We start from the raw sequence: 9,820 nt of genomic DNA on the forward strand, positions 1-9,820 counted from the left end.
TGTGTTGCTTGTGTAAAAATATTATTAATCAAACTCAAAAAATTTTTGAATGATAGAGCCAAAACCGAAAAGCGTTAGGTTGTGCCCCGCTCTCCCCTACATTTTATCAGCATCTGTGTCTCCTGGAAATCAAACCCACAACCTTTTGCACTGCTAATGAAATGCTCTCTAACAATTGAGCTACAGGAACACAAACTCTTATTAAACCTAAACATTTTAATTTAACCAGAATTAACAGCAACAGAAATTTAGCAACAGCAGCGCCAAACCAGCATTAAGCAGACCGTACCAGAATGAAACATTTACGCTCCTAGCTGCAGCCCTAAGCCTATCCATTAATCTGATTGGTTAATAGGACTGTTGCTCGAAGACCATGTTCTGCTTGTGTAAATCATGTTAGGCACTTTCTTATTTCCCATACTCCTCATGTTCACTCAATCTAAATTAATTCCCAGCATGCATATTTACATTTCCTGAACTTCCTCTTCCTGGTGATGCAGTTCGTAATGTAACCAGAACATGAGGGCAAATAATGACTATTGTAAAGTTGTATGTCACTATGAGCCTGTGGGCGTGCATACACGTGTACACCGATGTCAAGATGCTTAATCGATGTTCTGTGTAAAACTGTGTAGATATTGTGTGTTTGGGAGAGCTTGCGTAGGTGTGTGTAAAATAACTCACCCACACATGGAATTCTGCCCTGGGTATCAATCTGTTGGAGCGTTGCTGATCCTTAGACACAACAGAGAGGCCTTCATCATCATCATAATCTGTTTATTCCTGAAGAAGGGTGACTGTAGATAAAAAGCACAGGTTTATAAAGAAATAGCAGCTGAGAAGGTGATGACTCTCTTAAGGGACTGCAAGATTTCATCCTGTACATCTTCCCCTTCTTCTACATGTTAAAGGTCATTATTAAAAGTGGCTCTGGAATGGTTGATTCTGATTGGCCAGTGGTGACATTACAAGGTACTGAGAGTCATCTTGACAGGTGCAATGTAATACGAATAAATAAAATATAAATGTGCATAATTAATATATGAGATTTTATTTACAAATGATTAAACCACATGGATGTACGTCTTGTTTGAACTTTGAACTTGCTTGAATGATTTTCTATGCGAACGTGTATTTCTATTGGAAGTGTTACATTTCTTACAAATCAGTTTATGATATAAATTTTTTTGTGTACATACAGTATATGTATTCATGTGGCAAGTAGCCATCGAGGGGCAACCTTCCGATCTCTCTGATAAAGCCGATACGGAAGTGATGTAACGCTTTCCCTGCCATTGATGAGTTATCTCATTAAGAAAACATTTGCATGAAAAAAACGTGTTCCTGATGAGTTTTTAGGGTAATCTGTAATACCGCGATTATCCACTAGATAACTTATACCCAATTTATAAAAAAATGAAGCAAAACATTATTTATTAATTTTACAATTTGTTTATGTTTTGATAATAGGATGGAATCTGATCTCTGAACAAAATGCCTTCACAAAAATGCAATTATTTCAGCTTTTTGTAAAAATATTTTTTTAAGGAAAATATCCATATTTAAGAGTTTATAAGCAGAGAAAAATATAGATAGGATGAAACGTTTTTTTCCCCGTTTTGTTTGTTTATTGTTTGTTTGAAAGCAGAGGATCTTTTATTGGTATGCAGTGTTGGGGAAAGTTACTTTTAAAAGTAATGCATTACAATATTAAGTTACTCCCCAAAAAAGTAACTAATTGTGTTATTTAGTTACTTTTTGAGGAAAGTAATGCTTAGGTTTCTTTTGTGTTACTATTTCCTACTTGGCTAAGGCTTGATCTCATTCAGGCCTTGCAGGTGTTTTTTATGACTGAGAAGTTCTGCATTTAGAAATTGCATTTTTCTCTTATTTAAAAAGTAACTTAATGTGTACATTTATAAAGTAATGCGTTACTTTACTCGTTACTTCAGAAAAGTAATATTAGTATGTAATGCACGTTACTTGTAATGTGTTACCCCTAACATTGTTTGTATGTTTATATATTTTAAGTAGAAAATTTTCCTGAAAGTTGTTTTTTTACTTTTAGGAAATCTCAAAAAAGGCAGGACGGCAACTTTTCAAAAAGATTCTGGCGGGGAAAGAGTTAAACTGCAATTCATCGACGGGCCGCTAGAGGCCGGCTCCAAAAGTGAGGGAATCAATTCCCATAGACCTCTATGTTAAAATGGCCAACTTTACAGTAAAAAATTATATGTTTACAGCCTGGTACAAAAAGTGTTTTTGGTCTATATAGCTAATTTTGCCCTGCATGACAACTGTGACCGGATGAATTTTTTTTTACTCATCCGTTTAAATATATTAAGCCTTAGAGTTCTGCATAATTAAGGGTGTGGCCACTTGAGTGACAGGTGAACTGCCAATCTTGTCACTACCATCGAGCTAGGCGGGTGTGGCCTCAGCAGCAACCACTTCAGCTTCACCCACGTCCCGCCCCTTTACCCATATTCGGTTATCCGCAAGTAACCCGCGATGCCGCGATGCTAAGAAGGCGACGGCAAGCCCCACCCATATTGGCTTTAAAAAAGCTCTTCACAAACCTATGGGTGATGTCATGGACACTACGTCCATAACATACAGCCAGCAGGTTGCCATTGCAAAAAATGCCTTCAGCATTAGGGTCCTGATCACCCTGTTTTTATCTGTTTTTATAATGAATAAGTGACTGTACATTATCCTTTACATATAGGAATGCTGTTAAGAAAGTACAGGTATTAGCAGTCAATTTCGATATCATGTTGACCTAGAAAAGTAAAGAGGTCAAAAACACAATTTATTACCATCCATTTTGTAAATACATGACAAATTCACTATAAAAGGGCTCTCGAGATAAAACCAAACCACCAAAGAGCTTTTCACCTATTCACTTTATTTCACTCAAAGCAATGCTGATATGAAGGGCATCATTATGAATCCCAGACTAACAGCTGCGGAGACACCTTGGCACATTTAATAAATCACAGCATTACACCAATACTGAATCTCTCTTCAAATGATCATTTGTATGTTAATACTTCTGTCGCTCGTGACCTTCATGCAGCGTGCAAACACCACAGAGTTCTCTTCCACCCTGCGTTTTCCCTCAAAACCATTTCTTTTCATCTTTAAATTCACAATTATATTCAAGGCAGAATTCCGTAACTGAGCCTTCGCACAAAAAACACCAACGTCTTGAGTAAAGCAAGAGATGTGGAACGTGGCAGACAGGGTCAGCCTTAATTACAGCGAGTGCAAGTTTTATGCTGCTGGTATTAATAAGAGCTTGCTTGCTCATATCCAGTCTAACCTCAAGCAAGACATTTTTAATTGATGCAGTGGGACCGTGTCGACACTGCGCTCGAACCGTGCGGGAAAGTGTGAAATAAAAGACTTAATTTAGGCAGAATTTAATCCGTATCTCAGCACATCAATATGTAGCTATAAAAACTCATTTTAGCTACACAGCGTCGGACAGTTAACAATCATGGCTTTTCTCGCAAGAAACCCAAACTTGTATTTAATACTGTAGTTCACAAACACAGTTCCTTTTTAAACAATGTAAACATTATTAATTATTATTAGTGCATCAATGAACCACATCCCAAAAGCCTATATAGTTCAATTTTCATTCTGACTGCTTTGCAAAAATTACCTTACGTGATGGCCCATGATTCGGGACACACCATCGACTGCGTGTTGCGAGTCTGTCTCTCTCTCAGGCAAGTTACAGTGACGAGGGTCACGAGGGACAACGTGGATCCAAGAACTCATTTGTTTCCAGAGCACCGGGTTCTCCATTTCAGGCCCGTGGGGAATGTTGGAGGCACCTTGACACGTCAGTGGAACAGATGTCCCTACATGCAAACAGCCGAGGACACAAAAGCATATAAAGCAAGTGACAAGTGGCAGAACACAAGAGGGTCTGCCATTAGGACATGAGTTAAAAACTCCCTTCTGTCAATACAACCATCAGATATTAATTTAAGAGATCACAGCAGCTGTTCTAGGGACATCCTATGAATACTTTGACATTTATAATGGCATGGCACCTCTGAATTGTCTTCATTATAGCCCCTTTAAATGCCTAATCTTAAATATTTTTTGTCAATAATTATATTTAAAAATATCATATATATGAATTATTGTTATAATTGTATTTACTAAAGCAATTCAGACTGTTGCATTAAAAGCTGTTTCGAAAAGCATGCTAAATTATTAAATCAATTAAAAACTATTAAATAGATTAAAATGATTTTGAGAATGTGTTTCCAAAAAAGACAATCGGTTACTGCAAGGTCTTCAATTCAGTAGAAATGCAGGCTAGGTCTGAAAGACATTTGAAGATCCCACAGCACTATTTCTGGGATAGAGAGTAGCTTGCTTTCTATCTATGACATCATATTAGGTCAGAGCAGGGCACATGGAGAGCGGTACGCCGCAGTCTTTCCAGATGATAAATCCAGCACTTGTTCAACAGAAAGCATTTCTACTACCCCAGGAGAAGCACATCCATTAAGATATCATAGGCAAACTAGCCCATAAACATTCATCCATCATAAATGAGGGGAGCCTGCAGCCAGAAGTGTTTGTGAGCTGTTAGGGAGCTGAAGTGTACGAGCACTGACTCAATCACTGCCAGACAACCTGCTTGTCTTAAGTGACCCCTGACTGGATGACCCGTACGGTAACAGATAGATATACTTACCTACACAGATGACCAACTGGACAATCTGAACTGTGCCCTGGTCATAATGTGAGGATAAATGACCGTTCACTCAATAATGGATTTTTCCTGCTTGCTTAATTAATTTAGTTCATTAAAATGAGCCAATGAAACACACCTAATTTCAATTTAATCAACAATTGCAACAGTCAATTGCAATCAACTTCTAATTGTAAAATATACGTTTACCTAATTCATTTGCATGAATCATTTTTGTCATTGTTACCAAAACTACGGGGACTGGACATGACACTTAAAGACCCACTGAAGTGTCTTGAAATGCATAGCTTTGTTCGATGTGTTTTGACGTAATTTCCACTAAAACAGGAATTTTGGCCAGGGCATATTGAGGGCTTCCTCTCCGCTTTAAAATAGCCAAGAGCATTTAGTTTCCCTCACAGCATGGAATCTGATAAAAAGCGGAAGTGCAGAATGATCATAAAAATAGTTGATTTGCTTTGGCAGAAGTGAGACTGTAATGTTCTTTGCAAAAGTTTGGGGTTTTGCAATGTATGTTTGGTATATATGACTATTTTATCATTATTTCTCAGTCTCTTTATTAGTAAACAACTTGAAAACACAGAAAGTTTGTATGCAGTATTAAAAACAGAGTTAAATCTATAAATTAAAGCATCAAGTATTTAGTGTGAGCTCCCTCTTTGAACGATAGCAGGAACCTGCAGGCTCTCTTGAACCTGAAAACTGAAAGTACTGTACTGCCCTGTCTTCTCAAAAAGGTTTGATTTGTTTAGTGTCAAGAAAAGTCACACTAAATACCGACTATTGCCTAAAGAAAACATTCTGTTCTTAAAATTGTGTTTTTTTTTTTTTTTGTGTACATAAAGGGATAGTTCACCCAAAAATGACAATTCTGCCATCGTTTACTCACCGTCATGTTGTTACAAACCTGAATAAATTTCTTAGTCCTGATGAACACAAAGGAAGATATTTTGAGAAATGTTTGTAACCGAACCCTTTGTGGACCCCATTCACTTCCATAATAGGAAAAAAGAATACTATGGGAGTAAATGGGGTCCACGAATGGTTTGGTTACAAACATTTCTCAAAATATCTTCCTTATATCATACAGGTTTGCAACAACATGAGACTGAGTAGATGATGACATAATTTTTGGGTGAACTATCCCTTTAATTACCCTAGCCCCAGACTAAAATGCATGTGTGAGCTGCCCTTATTTAAAAACACCTTGCACTGGCATATTTTAACAGGTTAATGCTAATGTTTTGTCTCAAAATGCACACCTGTGTAGTTTTTTTAATGTTTGTTTGTAAAAACTACTTACATTTTCTAATATAACTGGTGTTGCACCAATGTGTGGCTGCTGAAATGTATTTCCCCTTTTTCTTTTTTTTTTATGAATTTGAAACTATCTGCATATTGGTAATATAGCACATGAAAGGCCGATACCGATTGTTTATTAATTAACTGCGTGAAGGCAATAAGTTGCATGTTTGTTGCATAATCCAGCATTTTTAAAATAATGATCAAAATAATGAAATACTTTCCAAAACAAAATAAAATCTGTATAAATGATAGTTTGTCAGACGTGCAATAGGGGAAAAAATGGTAAATCACGTAGTTAATAACGTGAGAGATTACTCATTCACTTGAGCCATGTGGTCAGAGAAAAAGTATTTTGGACAAAATGTCTGTGGTCCGGGCTTTTTTCAAAATCTCGGGAAAAACAAAACTAAAATCGCCAAAAATGTATCTTACTTTGTGCCTCTCTTATTATGTTGGTCAGTAGAATGTTAAATAGATCCAATCCATGTTCAGTAAAAACAATTTAATGCAAAAATAAACTAGCTAATAGGCCAATTATTAGTGTTTCTAAATCTGGTTGACATAAACAAATGAGTACCATCAGCTCCAGTAACTGACGAGAGACGGATAACGTGAACTACACTGCTTCATTCTCATTGGTAGTGGCTCCCGAAAGTTGCTCATAATTTGCATAAAGTTAAACATTTCTCAGCTTTGTCACGTGACTGGACACTACCCATCCAGTCGCCAAAGGTCACTGTCGCTTGTGTCACCAGTGTCATGAGCAATTCGGTCCCCCCTGGCAAGCTCAGCTTTGTAGTAATGTTTTGTTTAAGTAATTTATTAACTTTACACAGTACAAAAGTGGAAAGGGTACAGTATAATAAAAATAATAATAAAATGACACAAGCAATGTGTAGATCTCCTACCTATAGCCTCATTTATATATATGAAACATATCATTTAAAAGACATCAATTGTAACTTTTACAACATTTAAAATACATAAATCATAACGCGATTTTATAGGAATTGTAATAAGGACTACCCATGAGGAGTTTTTTTCAGACAATGGGATCACGCGGGGGTTCTAAGGGGGCAGAATTGCCAGGGAGGACCGAATTGCTCATGACACCGGAGGTCACCAATCTTCCATTAAAATCGCATCGCTCTACTACTGCTAGTCGCTGCTAGTCTGAGTGCAGTTTAAAGGTCACGTTTTTTTGTCCCACTTTTTAAACCATTGTAAGGTTGTAATGTTTCTATAATAGCATAAATAATACCTGTAAAATGATAAAGCACAAAGTTCACTGCCAGGCGATATATTTTCTTTAACAGAATTCGCATTTCAAAGCCTGCAGTGAACGGCTGGTTTGGACTACAGCCCAATACGTCCTGCTTTAATGATGTCAGTAAAAAGTTTTTTTGACTAAACTCTGCCCACAGCAATACGTCAGTCGCCAGCTAAGCTAACGGCCAAACAAACTAGACAATCAGAACTTGTTACGTATTTCTGAAGGATGGACTTTAAAGAACAAGGAAGACATCAGCCCGTTTTGAGGACAGTGAAAACAGCGCTATACAGATAAGTAAATTGTGTGAAAAATACCACGTTTTTTTACATGTGAAACATGAACACGTGTTATATTGCGCACTGTAAACACAATCAAAGCTTCAAAAACAGAGAAAGAATGGGAAATTTAAGGCCTAATCTTGGATTAATTTAAACTTTGTTTATAACCCTGTTTGTATTGTTAAAAGGCGTGAACATTAAAGCTTGATTTGAATTCCCGTCTGCTGGTCATGATAATAGCCTACGTGTATGAGAAAAAAAAAGGCGGGGGGGTTTGGGGTCGGCAGGTCGGGCCGCGGGTCGGGTTCGGACAGATAATTCGCGTTGATGTGTCGGGTTACATCGGGTCCGGGCTTTAAAAGCCACGGGCCAGGTCGAGTCGGGTTGTAATTTTCAGGCCCGTTGAGAACTCTACTAGATGGCGCCAAAACACAATAACATCAAATGACGTTGTTTAATCTCTGAAGCAGCGTGGAATTATGGGATTTGTAGTCTTTAACTCAACCGCTGATGGCATCAATCAGACGCGAACGAGAAATCACGTTGACGGATAAGGTAATCAAGTCTTATAAATGTTGCGTTTGATGACATCATTTATTTCATTATGTAAGTTTATATGTGAGCTTCAAAATGAAATTGTTAGATGATAGATGTCACAAAATTCGATGGTTAACACAGCACAGAATTAAGTTTTCAATTTACAATCTACAATGATTTTTCACATAATGTATTGACAGTACAAATCTTATATTGAAGTGTCTTAAAATGACCATTTATATTGCTGTACAATACCTCTTGATGTGCATATCGTCCGCGGGAAGACGCGCTGATTACAATCTACACACTAATGTTGTGATCAATATAATAGCATACGTTTTTTGAAGGGTTACGAATCAAAACAACTCACCCATCGCGTAAAACACAAGCAGGATCAGAATCTCTGTCTAGTTAAATGTTGTCGCGAAGCTCTCTCCATCCAGATAATGCAACACCAAATTGATCCTCATTCTTTCTCTCGTTTTGTTCCAAACTCTTCTTGGGTCATTTGGTTGGCCTGTACGCTTATGGGAGCTGTCTTTGCTGACACAACCAGCAGCAGACGGTAAAAAGTTATCCATAAGTCCATAAGCAAGGCCGTAGCCGACAGGCGCTACGCATAGTTCCGCATTTGTCCACGACACTGGCTGCGTCCAAAAGACTTGTTACCTCGCTGCCTCATGAGGCCATGACTTCGGAGGCATGAAGGCAGCGTATTTGAAATATAAACAGAGAGCGCCTTTGAGATAACTAATCACATATTTGAAAACTACAATACTAATTTCTCGCTAGAAATGCAAATAAAATGTGTAAAAAGTGAAAATATACATTTATTTACACTACATGTGTGCTTCTGTCGCTTCCTTGGCCGACATTTTATTTTTTTGAACTCGACCACTGTTGTCATGTGGTTTTTACGTCAGTAAAGGTGGTGACAAAGGGTCACGTGGATATCAACGTCATTGATAGGAGACTGCACTGCCCCGTGTCAATAGCTGTGTCCCAATTCAAGGGCTGCAACCTTATGAGCATTCAACCTTAAAAGGTGAGCACTCGGTCTTTCAAGGTGGAAGCCTCAGAAGTTCGCGAAGAGAACTGAAATGAGACGGTCTAACCTTCGGAGGACCCATAATTAGCGTCACTTGCTGCACGCGCCCGCCTGCACGTTTCTGACTTATTAAAATAAATATGACATCAAAAAAATTATTAATTTATTTTAGAAATATGGCACATTAATGTATATTAAACTATTCAACAGTTTACCAAATTAATCAACCTTATAAATATACGCAACATAAAAACAATATTATTAACACAAAACAGAACTTATTATACTAAAACAGTGATAAGAAAAAATGTTTTCTGATAAATACACTTTTATTTAATAAAGGTTTTAATTGTTTATTTTAGAATATCCACCCATTATGTGCAGCCGTTCCAGAGGCGCAATGACTCTTGGGATATCCTCGGCTGTTAAGGATCCATTCGTTCTATCCTTAACAGCGCGGAGAAATGAGGACGCATTTTGAGGCTTCATTCTAAGCATCCTTTGAAATGGGACGGCCTTTACTGGCCTTAAGTCGCGCTGCTGTGACGCAATCGGTCTTAAAATACGTCCTTAGAAGGTCGCAGCCTTTGAATTGGGACACAGCTAATGTTTTGAATGGCAATTTTCTCACGATTTAC

At 37.6% G+C, this 9,820-nt stretch overlaps 1 protein-coding gene across 1 annotated transcript in view; it reads right to left on the minus strand.

The window, feature by feature from the left end:
• Positions 1-3,938, minus strand: part of xylt1 (xylosyltransferase I) — a 109,969-nt gene extending 106,031 nt beyond the window's left edge. The window contains exons 1-2 of the mRNA XM_065279371.2: positions 3,671-3,938; positions 685-797 (exon numbers count right to left, since the gene is read on the minus strand). The gene's annotated coding sequence lies outside the window, so the exon portion shown is untranslated. The remainder of the gene's footprint in view (positions 1-684; positions 798-3,670) is intronic.
• Positions 3,939-9,820: the final 5,882 nt, after the last annotated feature.

This window comes from Paramisgurnus dabryanus, chromosome 3, assembly GCF_030506205.2.
Source record: "Paramisgurnus dabryanus chromosome 3, PD_genome_1.1, whole genome shotgun sequence".
In the NCBI taxonomy this organism is placed as follows: Eukaryota; Metazoa; Chordata; class Actinopteri; order Cypriniformes; family Cobitidae; genus Paramisgurnus; species Paramisgurnus dabryanus.